The 25,176-nt window shown below is 43.5% G+C and overlaps 1 long non-coding RNA gene across 1 annotated transcript in view; it reads right to left on the reverse strand.

Annotated features, from left to right (window-relative positions):
• Window positions 1-20,376, reverse strand: part of LOC138745465 (uncharacterized) — a 49,489-nt gene extending 29,113 nt beyond the window's left edge. Inside the window, exons 1-2 of the long non-coding RNA XR_011346283.1 lie at window positions 20,259-20,376; window positions 11,133-11,252 (exon numbers count right to left, since the gene is read on the reverse strand). This is a non-coding gene — a long non-coding RNA (uncharacterized lncRNA). The remainder of the gene's footprint in view (window positions 1-11,132; window positions 11,253-20,258) is intronic.
• Between the last annotated feature and the right edge of the window lie 4,800 nt (window positions 20,377-25,176).

Here is a 25,176-nt window from a genome sequence, read left to right on the forward strand (position 1 = left end):
CACCATGGAGGCTCCATGACAGATCCTCAGAGTTTAATGCTTAGGAATTTGACGTTCGTGAACATCTGCACTCCTGAGACCTCCATGAAGACTGGGTCGTGTTCTTTTGACTTCCTGCAGAATCCAAAATCTTGTCCTTTGTTTTGTTGACATTGAGTGAAAAGTTTGATTTGTTAGCATTCAACCAGCTGATCTATGTCCTTCCTTCTTCGCTTCATCATTGCCATTTATTGTTTGCTGACAATTGTGGTGTCATCCGCCAACATGTCGATAGCAATGGAATTATGGCTCACCACACACAGTCATGGGTTTACAGAGAGTAGAGCAGGGGGCTAAGCACACATCCTTGGACTGCGCCTGTGTTGATGATCAGTGGGGAAGAGCCCTTGTTTCCAATTCGTCCTGACTGTGGTCTTCCAATGACAATGTCAAAGATTCAATTGCAGAGTAAGGTACAGAGGGATAGAGTTAGTTGATTTTTGACCAGAACTGAGGAAACAATGGTATTGAAGGACGTCCTGATGTTGATAACTCATCCAAAATTGCTCCTTTTGGATCAACAGAGACAACCTAAATGAATTGAACTATGAATTAACCACATGTCATCTCTATTGCCTCCCTTGTTGATCGACGTTCAATATTGATGAGTTGGAAAGATGCTGTTGCCCCTAAAAACACTCAATTACGCTGTAATATGGTGGCAGGCCTTACTTTGATTTAATCAGATGTTCTTCCACAGATTCACATTTAAACATTCTGTGTCCATGGGCACCTTTAATTCAACATTTTTGTAACATTTAATCACTGGGACCTTGCTTTATATGTTTGTTTTCTTTAATGATAGTGAAATTTTATGTACTCACAAAAGAACTTCAGAAGGGAAGGTGAAGGAATTTGGAGTATCGTATACTCTTTAAATCATGTTCTATTAGACATATGTTATAATTGTTTAAATGTTTATCACTTTATTTCTGTTTGTTATGATATAATGGTTAGACATGATCAATTATTTTTATAATTTGTATTTTATCTGAATCTTCCTTTTTATGTATTACCATTGATTAATGGCTTCTGTTTGTTTCCTGTTTCTTAAAGGCCACTGAAAATATTTTAAAAGAGAGCCTCATGCCTTTGAAGCAATGGGCCTCCTGCCGGGTACCGGATATGAAAGGGGCCACCAGCCGGATGTGGAATGGGCCTCCTGCCAGATGCCGGATGTGGTATAGTCCTCCTGCCGGATGTGGAATGGGCCTCCATCCGGATGCCGGATGTGAAATGGGCCTCCTGCCGGATGTGGAATGGGACTCCTGCCGGATGCTGGATGTGGAATAGTCCTCCTGCCGGATGTGGAAAGAGCCTCAATCTGGATGCCGGATGTGCAGTGTGCCTCCTGCTGGGAAGGTAATTGTTTACATATTTTTTGGTCTCATGCACCTATTTCCACTTTTTGTGAAGATACCTTTGATATCTTGTCAGGTTCAGAATCAGGATTTATTGTCAAGAACATGTCCTAATATTTGGTGATTTGGGGCAGCAGGATGGAGCAAACATTCATCTTATAACCATCGTTCAGAACTACTCTTAAAAATAAAGTTAACAGTGCACAAAAAAGCAAGGCTGTGTCTTTGGCTCATTGATTATGCAGGATCTGGTGGCATCAGGGAAGAAACTGACATTGTGGCATTGACCTCTATTCCTCAGGCTCCAGTACCTTATCCAATGATAGTAGAGTGAGGAAGTTATGGTCTGGATGGTGGAGGTTTTCCATGATAGAGACTTTTATTTTAAGACAGCATGTCATGTATAGATTCTGACTGGAGTGAATTCTAGTGCCTGTGATGTTACAGGGAGAGATAAAAACCCTCTCGAAATTATGATTTTCCTGAGATATGGCACCTCCAAGCCAGGCAGTGATGCAACCTACCAGAATGATCTGCATAGTACACCTGTGGAGGTTAAGGTGTGTCTTCATTGCGATAATGAATCTCAGGCACATCACACAATAGAGCCAATGGTGAGGCTTTTTTGTGAAAGCATCACCATGGAGGCTCCATGACAGATCCTCAGAGTTTAATGCTTAGGAATTTGACGTTCGTGAACATCTGCACTCCTGAGACCTCCATGAAGACTGGGTCGTGTTCTTTTGACTTCCTGCAGAATCCAAAATCTTGTCCTTTGTTTTGTTGACATTGAGTGAAAAGTTTGATTTGTTAGCATTCAACCAGCTGATCTATGTCCTTCCTTCTTCGCTTCATCATTGCCATTTATTGTTTGCTGACAATTGTGGTGTCATCCGCCAACATGTCGATAGCAATGGAATTATGGCTCACCACACACAGTCATGGGTTTACAGAGAGTAGAGCAGGGGGCTAAGCACACATCCTTGGACTGCGCCTGTGTTGATGATCAGTGGGGAAGAGCCCTTGTTTCCAATTCGTCCTGACTGTGGTCTTCCAATGACAATGTCAAAGATTCAATTGCAGAGTAAGGTACAGAGGGATAGAGTTAGTTGATTTTTGACCAGAACTGAGGAAACAATGGTATTGAAGGACATCCTGATGTTGATAACTCATCCAAAATTGCTCCTTTTGGATCAACAGAGACAACCTAAATGAATTGAACTATGAATTAACCACATGTCGTCTCTTTTGCCTCCCTTGTTGCTCGACGTTCAATATTGATGAGTTGGAAAGATGCTGTTGCCCCTAAAAACACTCAATTCCTCTGTGATATGGTGGCAGGCCTAACTTTGAATTAATCAGATGTTCTTCCACAGATTCACATTTAAATTTCTGTGTCCATGGGCACTTTTATTTCAACATTTTTGTAACATTTAATCACTGGGACCTTGCTTTATATGTTTGTGTTTCTTTAATGGTAGTGAAATTTTATGTACTCACTAAAGAACTTCAGAAGGGAATGGGAAGCAATTTGGAGTATCGTATACACATTAAATCATGTTCTATTAGACATATGTTATAATTGTTTAAATGTTTATCACTTTATTTCTGTTTGTTATGATATAATGTTTAGACATGATCAATTTATTTTTATAATTTGTATTTTATCTGAATCTTCCTTTTTATGTATTACGATTGATTAATGGCTTCTGTTTGTTTCCTGTTTCTTAAAGGCCACTGAAAATATTTTAAAAGAGAGCCTCATGCCTTTGAAGCAATGGGCCTCCTGCCGGGTACTGGATATGAAATGGGCCACCAGCCGGATGTGGAAAGGGCCTCCTGCCAGATGCCGGATGTGGCTTAGTCCTCCAGCCGGATGTGGAATGGGCCTCCATCCGGATGCCGGATGTGAAATGGGCCTCCTGCCGGATGTGGAATGGGACTCCTGCCGGATGCTGGATGTGGAATAGTCCTCCTGCCGGATGTGGAAAGAGCCTCAATCCGGATGCCGGATGTGCAGTGTGCCTCCTGCTGGGAAGGTAATTGTTTACATATTTTTTGGTCTCATGCACCTATTTTCACTTTTTGTGAAGTTACCTTTCATATCTTGTCAGGTTCAGAATCAGGATTTATTGTCAAGAACATGTCCTAATATTTGGTGATTTGGGGCAGCAGGATGGAGCAAACATTCATCTTATAACCATCGTTCAGAACTACTCTTAAAAATAAAGTTAACAGTGCACAAAAAAGCAAGGCTGTGTCTTCGGCTCATTGATTATACAGGATCTGGTGGCATCAGGGAAGAAACTGACATTGTGGCATTGACCTCTATTCCTCAGGCTCCAGTACCTTATCCAATGATAGTAGAGTGAGGAAGTTATGGTCTGGATGGTGGAGGTTTTCCATGATAGAGACTTTTATTTTAAGACAGCATGTCATGTATAGATTCTGACTGGAGTGAATTCTAGTGCCTGTGATGTTACAGGGAGAGATAAAAACCCTCTCGAAATTATGATTTTCCTGAGATATGGCACCTCCAGACCAGGCATTGATGCAACCTACCAGAATGATCTGCATAGTATACCTGTGGAGGTTAAGGAGTGTCTTCATTGCGATAATGAATCTCCTCAGGCACATCACACAGTATAGCCAATGGTGAGGTTTTTTTGTGAAAGCATCACGATGGAGGTTCCATGACAGATCCTCAGAGTTTTAATGCTTAGGAATTTGACATTCACGAACATCTGCACTCCTGAGACCTCCATGAAGACTGCGTCGTGTTCTTTTGACTTCCTGCAGAATCCAAAATCTTATCCATTGTTTTGTTGACATTGAGTGAAAAGTTTGATTTGTTAGCATTCAATCAGCTGATCTATGTCCTTCCTTCTTCGCTTCATCATTGCCATTTATTGTTTGCTGACAATTGTAGTGTCATCCGCCAACATGTTGATAGCAATGGAATTATGGCTCACCACACACAGTCATGGGTTTACAGAGAGTAGAGCAGGGGGCTAAGCACACATCCTTGGACTGCGCCTGTGTTGATGATCAGTGGGGAAGAGACCTTGTTTCCAATTCGTCCTGACTGTAGTCTTCCAATGAGAATGTCAAAGATCCAATTGCAGAGTGAGGTACAGAGGGATAGAGTTAGTTGCTTTTTGACCAGCACTGAGGGAACAATGGTATTGAAGGATGTCCTGAAGTGGATAACTAATCTAATATTGCTCCTTTTGGATCAACAGAGACAACCTAAATGAATTGAACTATGAATTAACCACGTCATCTCTTTTGCCTCCCTTGTTGATCGACGTTCAATATTGATGAGTTGGAAAGATGCTGTTGCCCCTAAAAACACTCAATTACGCTGTAATATGGTGGCAGGCCTTACTTAGAATTAATCAGATGTTCTTCCACAGATTCACATTTAAACATTCTGTGTCCATGGGCACCTTTAATTCAACATTTTTGTAACATTTAATCACTGGGACCTTGCTTTATATGTTTGTGTTTCTTTAATGATATTGAAAAATTATGTACTCACTAAAGAACTTCAGAAGGGAAGGGGAATGAAATTGGAGTATCGTATACTCTTTAAATCATGTTCTATTAGACATATGTTATAATTGTTTAAATGTTTATCACTTTATTTCTGTTTGTTATGATATAATGGTTAGACATGATCAATTATTTTTATAATTTGTATTTTATCTGAATCTTCCTTTTTATGTATTACCATTGATTAATGGCTTCTGTTTGTTTCCTGTTTCTTAAAGGCCACTGAAAATATTTTAAAAGAGAGCCTCATGCCTTTGAAGTAAAGGGCCTCCTGCCGGGTACCGGATATGAAAGGGGCCACCAGCCGGATGTGGAATGGGCCTCCTGCCAGATGCCGGATGTGGTATAGTCCTCCTGCCGGATGTGGAATGGGCCTCCATCCGGATGCCGGATGTGAAATGGGCCTCCTGCCGGATGTGGAATGGGACTCCTGCCGGATGCTGGATGTGGAATAGTCCTCCTGCCGGATGTGGAAAGAGCCTCAATCCGGATGCCGGATGTGCAGTGTGCCTCCTGCTGGGAAAGTAATTGTTTACATATTTTTTGGTCTCATGCACCTATTTCCACTTTTTGTGAAGATACCTTTCATATCTTGTCAGGTTCAGAATCAGGATTTATTGTCAAGAACATGTCCTAATATTTGGTGATTTGGGGCAGCAGGATGGAGCAAACATTCATCTTATAACCATCGTTCAGAACTACTCTTAAAAATAAAGTTAACAGTGCACAAAAAAGCAAGGCTGTGTCTTTGGCTCATTGATTATGCAGGATCTGGTGGCATTAGGGAAGAAACTGACATTGTGGCATTGACCTCTATTCCTCAGGCTCCAGTACCTTATCCAATGATAGTAGAGTGAAGAAGTTATGGTCTGGATGGTGGAGGTTTTCCATGATAGAGACTTTTATTTTAAGACAGCATGTCATGTATAGATTCTGACTGGAGTGAATTCTAGTGCCTGTGATGTTACAGGGAGAGATAAACCCCCTCTCGAAATTATGATTTTCCTGAGATATGGCACCTCCAGACCAGGCAGTGATGCAACCTACCAGAATGATCTGCATAGTACACCTGTGGAGGTTAAGGTGTGTCTTAATTGCGATAATGAATCTCCTCAGGCATATCACACAGTATAACCAATAGCCCTTTTTTTGAATGCATCACCATGGAGACTCCATGACAGATCCTCAGAATTTTAATGCTGAGGAATTTGACATTCGTGAAAATCTGCAGCCTCCTTTGTTTATTTGGTGTTGCTTCTGGTATGTGTGAGTTGGTCATTTCCCCAGTAGTCTCTTCCTCCTGCTTGATGTGGAATCCTCCAAATCCCAGATGCCGGATGTGGAATGTTTCTGCTGCAAGATGCCGGATGTGGAATGGTCGGCCTGCCAGATGTGGAATAGTCCACCTTTCAGATGCCGAACGTGGAATGTTCCTGCTGCTAGATGCCAGATGTGGAATAGCTTTGCTGCCATATGCCAGATGTGGGATGGTCCTCCTGCCAGATGCCAGATGTGGAATTGTCCGCCTACCAGTTGCCAGATGTGGAATGGTCCGCCTGCCAGGTGCCAGATGTGGGATGGTCTGCCTGCGAAATGTGGAATGGTCTGCCTGCTAGATGTGGAATGGTCCACCTGCCAGGTGCCAGGTGTGGATAGTCCATCTCCCAGATGCCAGATGAGGATTGGTCAGGTGCCTGTTGTGGGATGGTCTATCTGACAGGTGCCGGATTTGGACTGCGCCTCCTGGCGGATGTCAGCTGTGTAATAGTCCTTCTGGATGTGGAAAGGGCCTGCTAAAGGATAAGATACTTTGGGGAATCTCCGATGTTCTTCTACCTTGATCACATTTAATCTATCTCTGCTTATGGGCTCCTTTTATTCAATATTTTCGTAATTTATGAGATCACTAGAAACTTGCTTTATTATTTTGTGTTTTACTTTAATGGTAGTGAAATGATTTGTACTTACCCGAGAAGTTCAGAAGGTGAGAGGATAGAATTTGTCGTATTATATAATTTTGTGACTTTTTACAATTCGCCATGTTATAATTGTTGAAGTAATTTACAACCTTGTTGTCATTGGACTGTTATGATATTGTGTTTATATAATAGTTTGATTTCTCTTCTCTAAGTCTTTCTTCTTTCTGTTTCCAGGTGCTCAATCATTTATCCGACATCCTGTGGACCAGACACTTTCAGAATTTAGAATTTTTTAGAATGTAAAATAATAATATCAGTGGTATTTATAAGTACATTTAAGCTGTTTTCAAATGATCAAAAACAAAGGCACGTCCCAACTAGAAATGCCACTGCACAGGGTGGGGTTACAGTGGCCCTGGGTAGTGGGGTTACAGTGGCTCTGGGTAGTGGGGGTTACGGTGGCTCTGGGTAGTGGGGTTACGGCGGCTCAGGGTAGTAGGGTTACGACGGCTCTGGGTAGTGGGGTTACGGCGGCTATGGGTAATGGGGTTACGGCGGCTCTGGGTAGTGGGGTTACGGCGGCTCTGGGTAGTGGGGTTACGGCGGCTCTGTGTAGTGGGGATATGGCGGCTCTGGGTAGTGGGGTTATGGCGGCTCTGGGTAGTGTGGTTATGGCGGCTCTGGGTAGTCGGGTTGAGGCGGCTCTGGCTAGTGGGATTACGGCGGCTCTGGCTAGTGGGGTTACGGCGGCTCTGGGTCGTGGGGTTACGGCGGCTCTGGGTCGTGGGGTTACGGCGGCTCTGGATCGTGGGGTCACTGTGGCTCTGGGTCATGAGGTTATGGCGGCTCTCAGTCGTGGGGTTACGGTGGCTCTGGGTCATGGGGTTACGGCGGCTATGGGTCGTGGGATTATGGCGGCTCAGGGTTGTGGGTTTACGGCGGCTCTGGGTAGTGGGGTTACGGCGGCTCAGGGTAGTAGGGTTACGGCGGCTCTGGCTAGTGGGGTTACGGCGGCTCTGGGTCGTGGGGTTATGGCGGCTCTGGGTCGTGGGGTTACGGCGGCTCTGGGTCGTGGGGTTACGGCGGCTCTGGCTAGTGGGGTTACGGCGGCTCTGGGTCGTGGGGTTACGGCGGCTCTGGGTCGTGGGGTTACGGCGGCTCTGGGTAGAGGGGTTACGGCGACTCTGGGTAGTGGGGTTACGGAGGCTCTGGGTAGTTGGGTAAGGGCGGCTCTGGGTTGTGGGGTTACGGCGGCTCTAGGTCGTGGGGTTATGGCGGCTCTGGGTAGTGGGGTTACGGCGGCTCTGGATCATGGGGTCACAGTGGCTCTGGGTCATGAGTTTATGCCGGTTCTCAGTCGTGGGGTTACGGTGGCTCTGGCTCGTGGGGTTACGGCCGCTCTGGGTCATGGGGTTATGGCAGCTCAGGGTTGTGGGGTTACGGTGGCTCTGGGTAGAGGGGTTACGGCGACTCTGGGTAGTGGGGTTACGGCGGCTCTGGGTAGTTGGGTAAGGGCGGCTCTGGGTTGTGGGGTTACGGCGGCTCTGGGTTTTGGGGTTACGGTGGCTCTGGGTAATGGGGTTACGGCGTTTCTGGGTAGTGGGGTTACGGCGGCTCTGGGTAGTGGGGTTACAGTGGCTCTGGGTACTGGAGTTATGGCGGCTCTGTGTAATGGGTTACGGCAGCTCTGGGTAGTGGGGCTATGGCGTCTCTGGGTCATGGGGCTACGGCGGCTCTGGGTCATTGGGTTAAGGCAGCTCTGGGTCGTGGGGTGACGGCGCCACTGGGTGGTGGAGTTACGGCGCCTCAGGGTGGTGGGGTTACGGCAGCTCAGGTTAGTGGGGTTATGGCGGCTCTGGGGAGTGGGGTTACGGTGGCTCTGGGTAGTGGGGTTATGGTGTCTCAGGGTCGTGGGGTTACAGTGGCACTCGGTAGTGGGGTTACGGTGGCTCTGGGCCATGGGGGTTACGGTGGCTCTGGGATGTGGGATTACAGTGGCTCTGGGTCGTGGTGTTTCGGTGGCTCTGTGTAGTGTGATTAAGGTGGCTCTGGGTAGTGGGGTTACGGTGGCTCTGGGTAGTGAGGGTTACGGTGGCTCTGGTTAGTGGGGTTACGGTGGCTCTGGTTAGTGGGGTTACGGTGGCTCTGGGTCATGGGCTTACGGTGGCTCTGGGTTGTCGGGTTACAGTGTCTCTGGGTTGTGGGGTTATGGTGGCTATGAGTGGTGGGGTTACGACACCTCTCGGTGGTAGGGTTATGGCGGCTCTGGTTAGTGGGTTTACGGCGGCTCTGGGTCGTGGGGGTTACGGTGGCTCCGGGTCGTGGGATTTTGGTGGATCTGGGTCGTAGGGTTACAGTGGCTCTGGTTAGGGGGATTAAGGTGGCTCTGGGTAGTGGGGTTACGGTGGCTCTGGGTAGTCGGGCTACGGTGACCCTGGGTAGTGGGGTTACGGTGGCTCTGGTAGTGGGGGTTACGGTGCCTCTGGATAGTGGGGTTACGGTGGCTCTGGGTCATGGGGTTACAGTGGCTCTGGGTCGTGGGGTTACGGTGGCTCTGGGTAGTGGGGTTACGGCGGCTCTGGGTAGTGGGGTTACGGCGGCTCTGGATTGTGGAGTTACGGCGGCTCTGGGTCGTGGAGTTATGGTGGCTCTGGGTAGTTGGATTACGGTGGCTCTGGGTAGTGTGGGTACGGTGGCTCTGGGTAGTTTGGTTACGGTGGCTCTGGGTAGTCAGGTCACGATGACTCTGGGCAGTCGGGTTATTGTGGCTCCGGGTAGTGGGGTTACGGTGGCTCTGGAGAGTGGGTTTACGGTTGCTCTGGGTGGTGGGGTTATGGTGGGTCTGGGTAGTGGGGTTATGGTGGCTAGGGTAGTGGGGTTACGGTGGCTCTGGGTAGTGGGGTTACGTTTGCGCTGGGTAGTGGGGATTACTGTGGCTTTGGTTAGTGGGGTTACGAAGGCTCTGGATAGTGGGGTTATGGTGGCTCTGTTTAGTGGGGTTAAGGTGATTCTGGATAGTTTGGATATGGTGGGTCTGTGTAGTGGGGTTATGGTAGCTCTGGGTAGTGGGGTTATGGTGGCTCAGGGTGGTGGGGTTGCGGCGGCTCTGGATGGTGGTGTTATGGCGTGGTGGGTTTACAGTACCTCTGGGTGGCGGTGTTATGGCGGTCTGGGTCATGGGGTTAAGGCAGCTGTGAGTAGTGGGGTTACGTTGGCTCTGGGTCGTGGGGTTACGGTGGCTCTGGGTAGTGGGGTTATGGCACCTCTCGGTGGTAGGGTTATGGCGGCTCTGGTTAGTGGGTTTACGGCGGCTCTGGGTGGCGGTGTTATGGCGGCTCTGGGTAGTGGGGTTAAGGCAGCTGTGGGTAGTGGGGTTACGTCGGCTCTGGGTAGTTGGCTTACGGGACTCATTTAAGGACTCTTATGTTTAGACTTTAACGATTTTTTTCCAATGTATTGTACACTTTGTTTACAGTTCTTCATGTGTTTACATGTGTATGTTGTGTACAGTTTTTTAGACCTCCAATAAGTGGTATTTGTGTCTGTCCAGAGGAAAAATGAATCTCTGAGTTTTTATGTGTGTACTTGACAATAAATCAGAATCAATATGGCACCATTTGTTCCCAGTTGTTCTTTATTTGTTTCCCTGCGTAGGTTGAGTTGGTTCTTTTTGGCATGACCAAGAAGTGGTAACTCTGCCTCGCCTACAGGAACAAGAATCTCAGGGTTGAATGTGACGTCATGCACTGAACTCTGACAGTCAATCTGTAGTTGGCCCAAAGGGCCTGTTTCTAAGCTGGGAAACTTTATGACTCTGTGAAAAGATTTAAGTGGCGGGAAATAATTTTTTTCAGGGAATGCCACAGTAAAGTCTGGAAATTCAAACTGCGTTTAATTGTAATGATTCAGCAAAAATATGAGGAGAATTAGGATCAGTTGTTGGGAGAGAACAGGGAAGCAGAGCTCAAGTCCCCTCCTTTCCTGTCACAAGGAAATACAAGACCACGAGAGAAGGTCCCACGGACATTGAGCCATGTACACGGTGCACAGGCTTTGTTGGGAAGAGTTGGAGCTGAAGCAGGGGCCCTCAGCAAAGCCACATCTGTCCCCATCTTTATCACCATCCTGACTGGGACTGTTGGAACCCTCCTTATTTGCTCAACAGCATTGAACATAGAACATTCCAGCACAGACCGGCCGTTCAGTCCACAATGTTGTGCTGACCTACGTAAACCTACTCCATAACAATCTAACCTACCTTACACCCGTCACCCTCTATTATCCTTACATCCATCTGCCGGTCAAAGAGTCTTCAATGTCCCGGTTGTCCCAGCCTCGATCACCACCCTCTCCAATACATTCCAGGCAGCACCACTCTCTGTGTGGACAAATGAAAGAGTCAGATCTCTCTCACATTTCCAAGAGTTAAGATTCAATTTATTGCCATGTAATAAAGACAGTGCAACATTACACAAAATTTGTTTTTCATCTGCTGTAGGGCAGACAGATTTGACATAGGCAGAAATTGCTTGAAGCACCTCTTTACAGTCAGAGAAAGAGAAGCAAATGAGACCTTCCCAGAGTCACTGAGCGTCCGTCAATTTGGCTCCAACCTTCCCATAGCCCCTGGTACCACACAGAATCTAGTCCAAACCATCAGCAGCTTGAGCTCCAGATCTGAGCCCCCAATCACGATGAGGAACCCTTCAGGGACCTCGGCCCCCTCTCTCATCCTGCTTCAGATCCCTGGATCCCCTTCGGCCAGTCTTGAGCCAGACTCCTGCAGTCCTGTGAATCCCTCAACTGCACTTGTCAGCAGCTCACAGCCTGAGGAGTTTCCTTCCCTCGAATCGCCCCCGCCCCCCTGCCTGTGGGTTCAACGACAGAACCCCTCTCTGGGCTGCCGCTGTGATCCTGTCCCAGGGGTCACCTCCTCTGCATCTCCTTCTTAAACCGGGGTGGGCTCCCCATTTCCTGGTGCCCTGAGCCAGTCCTCTGCTTCTCCGAAGTCTCTCACCTCTCCTGGCTGCTGCCAATCATAGGCCCTGCTATCCTGGAGGCGGCCCCCACGGCTGCAGTATTTTTCAAATAAAACCAGCGTCAGGTCAATATACAGGTTTTTAAAGCCTGTCCGGATCCAACAGCATTCAGACTGGATGGTAGGAGCCCACAACGGAGCCCTGGGTTTCCGCTCTCCATGGGTCTGCAGTTCTGCCAGTGCTGCCATTTCTCCCAGTCCCAGCTCTCTGAACAGTCAGGGTACCAAGGCTGTGTGGAGAAGCAGGGGAGTGGGGCGGTGGGAGAATGGATCAGTTCATGATGAAATGGTGGAGTGGACTCGATGGGCTGAATGGCCGACCTGCTCCTAGGTCTCATTGTCTCATCTTTTGCAAAGTACAGACATGGTTTTTAAACCAAAACACACAATTTGTAAATCACAGTTTGGGCTTTTTAAATGAAAACTGCCCACATTTCGGCCCTGCAAAGTTGTGGTTTTTGACCCCAAAACACCACACATTTTGTCAAATACAACCTGATCTTTTGGAAAAAAAAATCACTGTGCACTTTCCTGCAAAACACAGCACAGGCCCTTCGGCCCTTGATATTGTGCTGACCCATATATTCCAATACAAACATTTCCTGACCCACTACCAGTGAATCCCAATTCACTGCATTCACCCCTTCTTGTAGAATTTAGGGTCTGTGAATGAAGACAGATCATGGGTTCAGAAGAAAAGTTGAAAAATATACATTTACAAATTTACAGAATTAAGCGATGCGGGGACCTGGAGATCCTGGTGGAGCACCTTAGCACTGGGGGGGGGCCTTAGGCTCCTTGGGTCTCCTGGTCCCCTTGTGAGGGAGGAGAGGTGGGCTGGTCCTCTGGCTCAATGGTGGAGGGGGATGCACTTTCCTCCTGAACTGGATCCCCCGAGGCCCTGACTGGGGGCTGTGAGAATGAGCTCCGTGACTTGCAGGGCACCTGAGGCAACAGACCCTTTGATCTGGTGGTTGCCAGGTCCTGATGTAGACCGTGTTCTCCCTCCCATCCGGGTATCCACAAAGGCATACGTGGGATTGGTGTGGAGCAGGTTCGCCCTTTCCACCAGGGGGTCGGTTCTTGCTTCTCCTCACGTGCTTCCTGAGAAGGACTGGACCCGGAGTGGTGATCCAGGTTGGGAGTGTTGTTCTCGATGTCGAACTACTTTCCAAATTGAGTAAGAGCTTGTGACGAGTAGTGTTGGTCATGGTACATAGTAGCGACTGGATGGAATGGAGCGCCATAGGGAGGACTTCCTGTTACCCCTCACCAGCAGGTGGCTCGTCACTCATAAAGGATGAATATAGCTGGGACACCTGAACAGTGCTCTAACAAACCTTTCCCAATTGATCTCCCAAAAACATATCTATATACTCTGTCACACATTGATGAAGTCCACAATCAGCTCTTTGACGCAGACAGTGGGTGTTATATTGCTTCAGCCAAGATTTCTGTCTCCGTCCTGTGTGCTGACCCATTGACCCTTTTTATACAGTGCACTGCTGTGGTATCATTTGCTAATAAGTGATTGGAAAATGTAATTTCTGAATCAGTCATAGGTCCAAAGAGAATAGAGAAAGAGATGGAATTGGCCACCCTGTGACTCTCCGCTCCTGATTGTGGAGGAGATGAGTTTACCAATCCGTACTCTTTGGGGTCTGAAGGGAAGGAAATCCAAGTGGTCAAGTCACCTTTATTTATCATTCAAACCATTGCCATTAATATCACAGGAAAGATGAGAGAGGGTTTCTCCAGGAACAAGGAGCATATTGACATAAATCGGAATGAACTATTAAGTCATAAGACAATTTTTTTTAAAACCCACGAAAACAAACCCATGATATACGAGTACACATATGTTCTCGAAATAGAGGAGCCTGATGGCTTGCGGATAAAAGCTGTTACACAATCTGGATGAGTGGGCCCGAACGCTCCTTCCAGATGGAAGAATGGAGACCATTTCCAAGAAGGGTGTGTGAAGTCTTTCACCATATTATTTGCCTTCCACGTGGATCTTGCCTTGTAGATGTCCATCATGGCAGGAAGAGAGACCTCAATGATATTCTCTGCTGATTCCACTATCCTCTGGAGGGTTTTAAGGTCTGAGGTGGTACAGTTTCCAAACCAGAGTGTGATGCAATGGCTCCGAATCCTCTCAATACATCCTCTGTAGGATGTCGTGTGGATGGAGGGTGGGAGATGAACTTTCCTCTGCCTTCAGAGGATGAAGAGATGCTACTGGGCTTTCTCGATAATGGAGCTGGTGTTGAGGACCAGGGGAGATTCTCCACCAAACGCACACCAAGAAACCTGGTCCTTTTCACAACCTCAACGGTGGAGCCGTCAGTGGTCAGTGAACAGTGATCCTTCGGGCCTCCCTGAAGTGGACAACCATCTCTTTGGTTTTATTAACATTCAGATATAGACTGTTGGCTCTGCACTAGTCTGTTAGCAACTGCACCTCAACACTGACTCATCATTCTTGCTGATAAGGCCCACCACGGTCGCATCATCAATGGACTTGAGGATATGGTTTGAGCTGAGTCTAGTTGCACAGCCATGGGTCAGCAGAGTAGACACCAATGGACAAGCCCACAGCCCGGGTGAGGTGGGGAGGGGTGATGATCTGGGAAGTCCTGATTGTGACCCAGAATGCTTGAGATCTCCCCCACAGGATGTCAAGAATCTAACTGCAGAGGGAAGTGTTTAGGTCCAGCAGGTTCAACATCTCCATCAGGTACTGAGGTCTGATTGGGTTGAAGGCTGAAGTGAAGTCAATGAACAACATTCCAACAGACCTGTGTTTGCTTCCAGATGGGTGAGGCTAAATGGAGGGAGGTGGTGACGGCATAATCCATAGAGCAGTTTGATCAATATACGAATGGCAGGGGGTCCAGTGAGGGGAGCAACAGGAGGTTTATGTGCCCCATGATGAGACTCTCAAAGCACTTCATGATGGTAGATGTAAGTGGGGCAGGGCAGCTGTCACTGAGGCAAGAACTGATGACTTCTTCGGCCCAGGGACGATGGTGGCGGCTTTGAAGAAGTAGGAACTGTGCCCCTGTAGAAGCACAAGGTCGACTGGTGCTCCTCCGTCTTCTGTCTGGGCTGTGGTCATTCAGGCACAGGGCTTGTGACCTAGTTTATGGTGGCCTCGTTCTCTCATTGTCCGCCAAACACATCGGCATGGGCTGCGACTGTCCTGGGATTTGAGAAGTCCTCGTCTGCTTGCAGGAATGGGATGTCCTCTGGCATTTGTTCGAGGTAGGCTTGCTCAAGCATCAGGCAGGGTCTGTGACCTTCTATCAGTGCAAGCATCTCGTCCATCAAGGCCAATTTTATCAATACAGTCATCTGTTCTAGGAATAATATAACCATCTGTTTTAGTTACTGAATTAACCTTCCTGTTATCTGTACAGAATCTAATAATTCAATCTGGTTTCGGTACCAGAATACAAGAAAAAAAACCTTCTGAGTTTGAAGGTCTAATAATGTAATTTCTCAACATATATTCCACCTCCTGATCCATGATTTTACTCCTTAATGTATATACTATATAGGTCTGTCCCCCAGGCCATTGAGGTGCATCAGCCTGGCTGTGTGCTGCTGACAGGAGAGTCTTTCTTTTCTTTTTCAATCTTTTTATTATTATTATAATTTATAAACACATACAGTTCAAAGAGATATAAAAAAATACATAGTAAGTAATGAATTAATACAGATATTAAACAATAATATTACAGAATAAAAATATATCATAAAAAAAAAATTTTGATCAGTTTAGTGTGTGAACTATCTCTAAAAAAAGATATAATAACAATATATGAAAAAAGAGAAAAAAAAACCCCAAAAAAGAAGAAAAAACAAATCTGAATTTAAAAAAAACTTAAAAAAAAAACCTACAGATATAGCTAAACCACGCCGATCACTCCGATCTCATCTTACAGCCCAATTATCATACATAATCATAAAAAGAAAACAGAGCCAGATCAACTCACCACAAATGAAAATATTGAATAAATGGTCGCCAGGTTAACTCAAACTTAGAAGGGGATTCATAGACAGAGTTTCTAATTTTCTCTAAATTTAAACATAGTATGGTTTGGGTAAACCATTGGAAAACAGTGGGAGGATTTACCTCTTTCCAATTTAATAGTATAGATCTTCTAGCCATTAGTGTAAGAAAAGCAATCATACGATCTGCAGGAAGAGATAAATAAGTCAAATCTATCATAGGTAATCCAAAAATTGCAGTAATGGGATGTGGTTGTAAATCAATATTCAAATCAGTAGATATAATGGAAAAAATTTCCTTCCAATAATTCTGTAAAGAGGGACAGGACCAAAACATATGTGTAAGGGAAACTATTTCCAATTGACATTTATCACATATAGGATCGATATGAGAATAAAAGCGATGGAGTTTATCTTTAGACATATGAGCTCTATGAACAACTTTAAACTGTATTAGTGAATGTTTTGCACATAGAGAAGAAGAGTTTACCAGTCGCAGAATTTTATTCCAATTTTCATTAGAAATATGAAGTTTGAGTTCTCTTTCCCAATCATTTTTAAACTTTTCAAAAGTCCCAGAATTTATTTTTGTAATTATAATTTAGATATCACACCTTTTGGAGGGAATTTTGAATATAGTACATCCTCTAAAACAGTCATAGTCTCCCGATTGGGAAAAGAGGGTAAAGTCGAAACTAAGAAACTCCTAATCTGCAAATATCGAAAGAAATAAGATCGAGGTAAATCATATTTCATGGATAATTGTTCAAATGACATGAAAGAGTTATCCAAGAATAAATCCGAAAAGCATGTTATACCTTTAACTTTCCAGAGTAAATAAGCTTGATCAATTAGAGAGGGATGAAAAAGGAAATTTAGTACAATAGGAGTTTCCAAGATAAAATGACTTAGGCCAAAAAATCTCCGGAATTGAAACCATATACGTAGTGTATGTTTAGCCATTGGATTATCAATTTGTTTATATAATTTGGTAAGAGTAAAAGGGAGAGCAGCTCCCAAAATAGAGCTAATTGAAAAATTTTGTATCGGTTTAATTTCTAAATTTACCCAATGGGGATTTAGAGATAATTCTGAATAATTCAACCAATACCTTAAGTAACTAATATTAATTGCCCAGTAATAAATTCTAAAGTTGGGTAATGCCAACCCTCCCTCTAGTTTAGATTTCTGTAAATATTTTTTCCCCAATCTAGGATTCTTGTTTTGCCAGATATACGAGGACAATTTAGAATCGACCTTATCAAAAAAAGATTTAGGAACAAAAATAGGTATAGCTTGGAATATATATAAAAATTTAGGTAAGATCATCATCTTAATAGCATTAATTCGGCCTATCATGGATAGGGATAATGGTGACCAAGGAGAGTCTAAAGATGCTGAGGAGGAGGGTTTTGAGGGCAATGTACTTGTCCTCCTCAGAGGGATCATGGATCAGATCATCAACTCTGGCTGCTGTTTCCTTGCTGAGGCACTCACCATGTGGTAGAACACACATGGTGATCTGCCGGAGTTGAAGCTCCGCCTCCACCTGCCTGATCCATGTGCGGGGCCGGTGGGTCCAGAATGGGGGAGCTTCACAGAGACAGTGCTGATCGCCGAGGAACCAATGATTTGAGACCAGATGTCATCTGGGCTCTGCAGGGTCACCAATGTCATGCCCGCTACACACAGAAAACACCACAGGACTTGATGGAATTTCCAGGACAATTGTTTAATTGAATTTGGAGCGCCCCAATTTAAGGCCAACGTTTGTTCTTCCCCACGCAGTGGTGACGTCATTAAGTGGCCCGGGACACAAACTGAGGCCACGAGGCAATAAGCAAGCCCTGACAGCGCCATCTTCTTCAGCTGCCCCGCCAGCGCAGCGGTACAAACAGGGCCGGTTCATTCGCAGAGATGTGCACCACCCCCAAACCTTATGATGAGGATAAGGGGAGTGGAGAACCATCTGTTTCAGAGGTGTTTGCTGTTGAGAGGGTTGAAGAAGTTATCGATCATAAGATTATGGCAACAAAATCTTGTGAGGGTAACCTTAAAGAAACCATGGTTCCTGAGCGCCTGTCGAACTCAGCAATTTTGGAAAATTTGGAGGAAAAGTTAGGTCATCTTAAATCACAAGAAACAGATGCAATTGAAGGAAGTAATTTTGAAATTTACAGATTTGTTCCTGATGTGACAAAATAAACACATTAGTGATTTATCATGATGTAGACGTGGGAGAAGCAAGTTCCATGAATAAACACCCATATAGTATATACATTAAGGAGTAAAATCATGGATCAGGAGGTGGAATTTACGTTGAGAAATGACATTATTAGACCTTCAAACTCAGAAAGATTTTTTTTCTTGTATTCTGGTACCGAAACCAGATGGAATTATTAGGTTCAGTTCAGATTACAGGAAGGTTAATTCAGTAACTAAAACAGATGCTTATCCTATTCCGAGAACAGATGACTGTATTGATAAAATTGGCAAAGCTAAATTTCTTACTAAGTTGGATTTGTTGAAAGGTTACTGGTGTCTGTCTTTAACTGGGAGAGGAAAGAATATTTCGGCTTTTGTAACTCCATCCGGTTTATATGAGTATAACGTGTTACCTTTTGGCATGAAAAATGCCCCTGCTGCATTCCAAAGGATGATTAATTTGGTAATCCAAGGGTTAACTCATACAGATGCTTATATTGACAAAGGGGGTGATGTGGCCATCTTGGGTCTGTCCTCAGGGTGTACCGGGATCTGGTGATATCCGCACACCAGGTCAACCTTGGAGAAAGCCCTCGCACCGTGCAGGTTGGCCGTAAAGTTCTGGATGTGAGGGATGGGGTAACGGTCAGCAATGGTTGCCTCGTTGAGTCGTCGATAGTCTCCGCAGGGACGCCAACCGCCGGAGACACACTAACCTGACAGATTGACACTGTGGAATCCTTGATGAAATTGAAACTTAAATGCAAATTTCCCTAACTACATTCTGGTTTCTGGTTGAAAAGTACATATTTCAACTTCTTTAACTGTTTTACAAGTGCTATTAATATTTAAACATGACAGTTCATAGATGTCAAAACAATGTTTAATCATTTCCCAAAAAAGCATTTATTTTAATGTTTGTAGTTTCATTTTAGCATTTATATTATGTTTTTTTAAAATAGAAATGAGGATGTGAATTTCCTGATCTACATTTTGTTTCTTGTAGAAAAGTATTTTTTTCCAACCTCTGAGAACGTTTCACATATGAAATTAATTTATATACAACACAGTTCATAGTTTGTGAAAACAAAGATAAAACTTTTCCCAAAATAGCATTTATTTGAGTGTTTGTAGTTACATTTTAGCACATATTTAAAATTGAAATGTCGATGTGAATTTCCTGATGTACATTTTGTTTTCTTGAAGAAAAATCGTTTTACATGTGTTGTTAATTTATACACAACACAGTTCATAGCTTGTGAAAACAAAGATTAAACATTTCCCAAAATGCCATTTATTTTAGTGTTTGTAGTTCCTTTCCATTTTAAAATCCCAATTTTATACTCTGAGACTCAAGAACTTTACAGGTTGATACTGTGAAGTTCACTTCCATAAAAATGTCACACTTTGAAACTCACTCACATCACCAGGTCACACTGTGAAAATTATTCACATACCAAGTTTACACTGTGGGACTAACTCACATAACATTTTCAATGTGGGATTCACAAAGTAAACAAGATTATACTGTGCAAATCTCTCACATACCAAGTTTACACTGTGGGACTCACTCACACAACATTTACAATGTGGGATTCACAAAGTAAACAGGATTATACTGTGCAAATCTCTCACATACCAAGTTTACTCTGTGGGACTCACTCACATAACATTTACAATGTGGGATTCACTAAGTAAACAAGATTATACTGTGCAAATCTCTCACATACCAAGTTTACACTGTGGAACTCACTCACATTACATTTACAATGTGGGATTCATAAAGAAGACATGATTACACTGTGGGACTCACTAACATAAAGTTTACAATATGGGATTCACAAAGAAAACATGATTATTCTTTGGAACTCACTCACATCACAAGTTTACACTGTGGAACTCACTCACATTACATTTACAATGTGGGATTCATAAAGAAGACATGATTACACTGTGGGACTCACTAACATAAAGTTTACAATATGGGATTCACAAAGAAAACATGATTATTCTTTGGAACTCACTCACATCACAAGGTTACACTGTCGAACTCACTAACAAAACATTTTCAATGTCGAACTCCAATGAGAAAACAAGGTCAAAAGGTGGGACTCACTCACTTACAAGGTTAGACGGTGGGTAAAAATCACATCACATGTTCATTCTGATGAACTCATTCAAATAACAAAGCTACATTGTGGAATCCCCCTCAATAAGAAAGATAAACTGGAAGAGTCATGTAATGGAGTAGTGGCCGGTAGGAGAATACCAACACACACACTGAGAACAGTTCAGTTTATACAAATGTTTATTACAAATTCAAAAGCTGATTTCACAGTACAATATGCAAGCTCTTCCCAACTATACTTATCAACGCTTGGACTGGTCCCAAGTGCCGAAGCGAGGCAATGACTGCACACTTGTAGTAGGTTGTCATGGCGCCGGTAGCAGCTTCTCCACCTCCCCCGACAGGGACGTTGCTCGGACTCTGGCTGTTCTTCCTTCTTGACAAGGGGTGTTCCCACCCCTCAGAGAGTCTAAACTTAAGCAGCAGGACCACAGGCTTATATACCCCAAAAACAATTAATCATGCGCCTCCTCCTTCTAACATTTGTCAGTCAAAATCAAAACTGAACATTATATTCTACAATTTAGAAGATTAATTATTATGGAACCAGGATGTTATGATTTCCTGGTTTATCTCGTAGATACAAAGACTTATTAAAACTTCTCGAGCAAGACAGGTTGTGACCAATTCGTCAATTTCAGAGTGTTGCATTTGACAACTGCTTTCCCTGGGCCTCACAGTGGAATTCCATTTCAAAGTCTATCTTCAGATAAATCCCCATGGCTGAGTTTAATTACATCTGCTAGTTCTGAAAGTAAGGTGACCTGCGTGTGGACCCAATGTCGTCAGTTCCACATAAGCAAAAAGCATCTGTGCACATGGTTTTAATCCTCCATTACAGCCCCAGACACACAAATCATAACAAATAAAAAATAAAGGTGTGGAGAAAATGGCTCCTCAGAAAGAAAAGCCAAAACAACAGGAAGAAAAGAATAAAGACACCAGAAGAGAAAGTGAAGGCCTTACCTGCACGGAAAAGCAGGGACCCACCGTGGAAAGAGGAGCCCGCTCCCCGAGGTGAGTGGAGACCCCGCAGGGTCGCGACCCACCAACTGTGGGACAGCAAAAATGGCTCACGGAGCCAAACAGGGGTGCACCACTGCGGATACGCGAAGAATCGTGCATGTGCGATGCGCAGGACAAGGAGAATACTGACGGGAGGGGGACCGGCTGTGGAGTTAAACTCCACAGCACCAAGAGCTGTGAGATGCCCGACAGCAGGGCTCCCAGCTGGAAGATAAAGAAAGCAACTAGAAAGGGAGGGATGAGAAAGAAAAAAGGAAGCAAGAGACACAACAGATAAACAGCCCAGAAAAAGAGGACCAACATCAAGAAACCATGGAAAAAAAACGCAAAAAACTGAGACAAGCAGCTCAACCAGAAAGTCCGAAGAGACACAGATACAAGGAAGAGAAATAGAAGACACAAACCCAAGAGCAGACACAGAAGAAGAAGAAGGAGAACACCAAGCTCTGCACAGAGGAATAGGAGGTAAAATGAATGGAGAGTACATAAAGAAAAATTATTTTTCAAGAACAAATGAAAGCATTAAAAGAATGGCTGACACGAGAATTTAGTGAAATGAAAAGTACAGAAGAAAAAGTGAGTAAAATAGAGCTGGTCATAACAGATGTAGGGAAAGAATCAGAAAATGTGGAAGAACGTGTAATGGCATTAAAAATGGAAGTGAACAACCTAAAAAGAAAATTGGAAGAAAGTGACAAAAAAGTTAAAGAAACACAGGAGTTGTTAGCCCAGAAGTTGGATATAATGGAAAACTATAGTAGGTGAAACAATATAAAGATAGTGGGCCTTAAGGAAGATGAAGAAGGGAAAGATATGAAAGAATTTATAAAAGAATGGACCCCAAAGGTCCTGGGAATGCCAGAAAAGCAGGAAAGAATGGAAATAGAAAGCACACACAGAACATTAGCCCCGAAACCACAGTCACAACAAAAAACAAGATCCGTTTTAGTAAAATTCCTGAAGCACATGACAAGAGAAAATATATTGGAGAAGGCAATGAATAAAATTAGAGAAGAGAAAAAACCACTGGAATACAAAGGTCAATTTTTTTTCTACCCCAACTTAAGTTTGGAGCTCCTAAAGAAGAGGAAGGAGTTTAATGCAGCAAAATCGATCCTATGGTAGAAAGGCTTTAAATTTATGTTAAGATATCCAGCGGTGCTTAAAATAGTTACCCGGGGCAGCAAAACGGACTGTTCTCGGATCTGGAGAATGCACGAGAATTTGCAGAACACCTACAAGACAGACAGAGAGATGAAGAGATGTTACAAGAACAAAGAACAACAATAAACTATATATAAAGATGTAAAAATAATGTATAAGTAAGAAATAAAGGAGGGAAGAAAAGGGAAGTCAGGGAGTAGGGGGAAAGAAAAGAGGAGGAGTTAACAAATAAATAAATAAAACATAAAAAGAAAAAGAGAAGAAACGAGTAGGAGCTTTGTTATAATGTGAAGATAAAAGTCTTTTCTGGAGGGGGTTGGGTGGGAGAGAATAACAGCCACTGCGAAATCAGTTGACACTTGCGAACGGGTTCGCAGTCTGAATGGAGAGGGAAGTTGTGGTTGCCCAGCAAGGGACAAGGGGTGACTCAGAGATGGGGGACAGTTGGGGTTAAGGGAATTATAGATGTGGGAATGGTGGAAATATTTTATGTTTTAGAAGTGTTGTCATACAGTGCGTTCAAAAAAAGAAAACTGAGAAATGGAAATGGGGAAAAGGGGAAAGGTGGTGGTGAGGAAGCAGAAATGAGATGTAAACAAAGTATGAGATGGCTATGTTGAACTATATGACTATAAATATTAATGGAATACATAACCAAATCAAAAGGAAGAGGATATTAAATTTACTGAAAAAATAGATATAGCATTTGTGCAGGAAACACATCTAACTGAAGTGGAACAGAAGAGATTAAGGAGAGAGTGGGTAGGGCAGGTAACAGCACCATCATATAATTCAAAAGCCAGAGGTGTAGCTATATTAATCAATAAAAATGTACCAATCAAAACAGAGGAGGAAATAATAGATCCAGCAGGGAGATGTGTAATGATAAAGTGTCAGATATATTCAGAACTCTGGAATTTGGTCAATATATATGCACCTGATGAAGAGGATCAAAAGTTTATGCAAAATATTTTTTTGAAGATTGTAAAAACACAGGGGAATATATTGATAGGAGGATAATTTGGATTCAAAGATGGATAAAACTGGACAAAAGACTAGCAGAAAGTACAAAATAGCCAAATTTATGGTTAAATCAATGCAGGAAATGCAACTTTTGGATCTATGGAGGAAGCAACACCCAAAGGAGAAGGACTACTCACATTATTCGAGTAGACATAAAACATACTCAAGGATTGACCTGTTCCTGTTGTCAGCCCATATCCAAGGGAGATTTAGGATAATGGAATATAAAGCTAGATTGTTATCTGAACGCTCACCCCTGTTATTAGCAATAGAACTGGAGGACATCCCAACAAGAACATATAGATGGAGATTAAACTCCATGCTACTTAAAAGACAGGGGTTTAGAGAATTTATTGAGCGCCAAATTAAAATGTACTTTGAAATAAATATGGAATCAGTGAAAGACAAATTTTATAATGGGATGCAATGAAAGCCTTCATCAGAGGGCAGATAATAAGTTATGTAACTAAGATGAAAAAGGACTACAATTGGGAAATAGAACAGCTGGAAAGGGAAATAGTAAGTACAGAAAAAGATCTAGCATCAAGGGAAGATACAACAAAAAGAAGAGAATTGGCAGACAAAAAAAAATGAAACACTACAAATGTATAAGGTGGAGAAGAACATAATGAAAATAAAGCAGAAGTATTACGAGTGAGGAGAAAAAAACGCACAAAATACTAGCTTGGCAGCTTAAAACAAAACAAGCTAAAAGAATGGTTTTGGCATCAAGGAAAAAAGACAAACAAATTACATAAAGCCCAACAGAGATCAATGAAAACTTTAAGGAATTCTAGGACCAATTATACCGAACTGAGATTGAAGGGAAAGAAGACAAAATAGATGAGTTTCTCGCTAAAATTGAACTACCAAAATTGCAATAAGAGGAGAAAACAATCATAGCTCAAAAAACAATTTGAAAAGATGAATTAACTATTTCCATACACCCACCCCTTTTACGTCTATTTTTCTAAATCCACTCCATGATCGAAACATCTCCACTTGACCCAACCCACATTTCTTCTCCCATTCAAGCACTCAGTAATACACCAAGGCAATAAAATAAAATCTCAATGCTGGAAATACTCAGCATATCATCTACTGGAAAAATAATCGGAGTTAAAACCATCAGGTCGATAACCTTTCACTGGGATTCAGAAAGATGATCAAATAAACCTGATTCTATTTGCTGTGAAAAAGAAGAGGGGAAATAACAAACTGAATACATGGGATGAAAAGCCCGAGCAGCAGAAATGGCAGTGGTGCTGGATGAGTGGAGTCGACTCGTTGATCAGCACATCTGTCTGGATGGAGGGGTAAAGGATAAATAAGACAAACATGATGCCGTCACAGTGAGGTACAATACGACAGCTGCAGAGAATCTGAAATGAAGGAATGGTGAAAATACTTGTTTTTGGATCAATGTGACAAAATTTGAGCTGACAAAAGAAAACAAAATTGCTTTGCTCTGCCAGAACTCTCTAGATCAAGGGACACAATAAAATAGTCCAGAAGCCAACATTATGAAATTGAACAGCCAAGTTATACAAATCGGCAGCAAGAGATAAAACACAGTTACATAATTCCATGAAAGTGGTGTCACAGGAAAACAGGGTTCTAAAGACAGCTTTTGACACCTTGGCCTTCATTAATTAACATATTGAAAATAGGAGTTGGGAAGTTATGGTGAGGTTGTTTAAG

The sequence above is a fragment of the Narcine bancroftii genome, chromosome 11 (assembly GCF_036971445.1).
Source record: "Narcine bancroftii isolate sNarBan1 chromosome 11, sNarBan1.hap1, whole genome shotgun sequence".
NCBI classification, from domain to species: Eukaryota; Metazoa; Chordata; class Chondrichthyes; order Torpediniformes; family Narcinidae; genus Narcine; species Narcine bancroftii.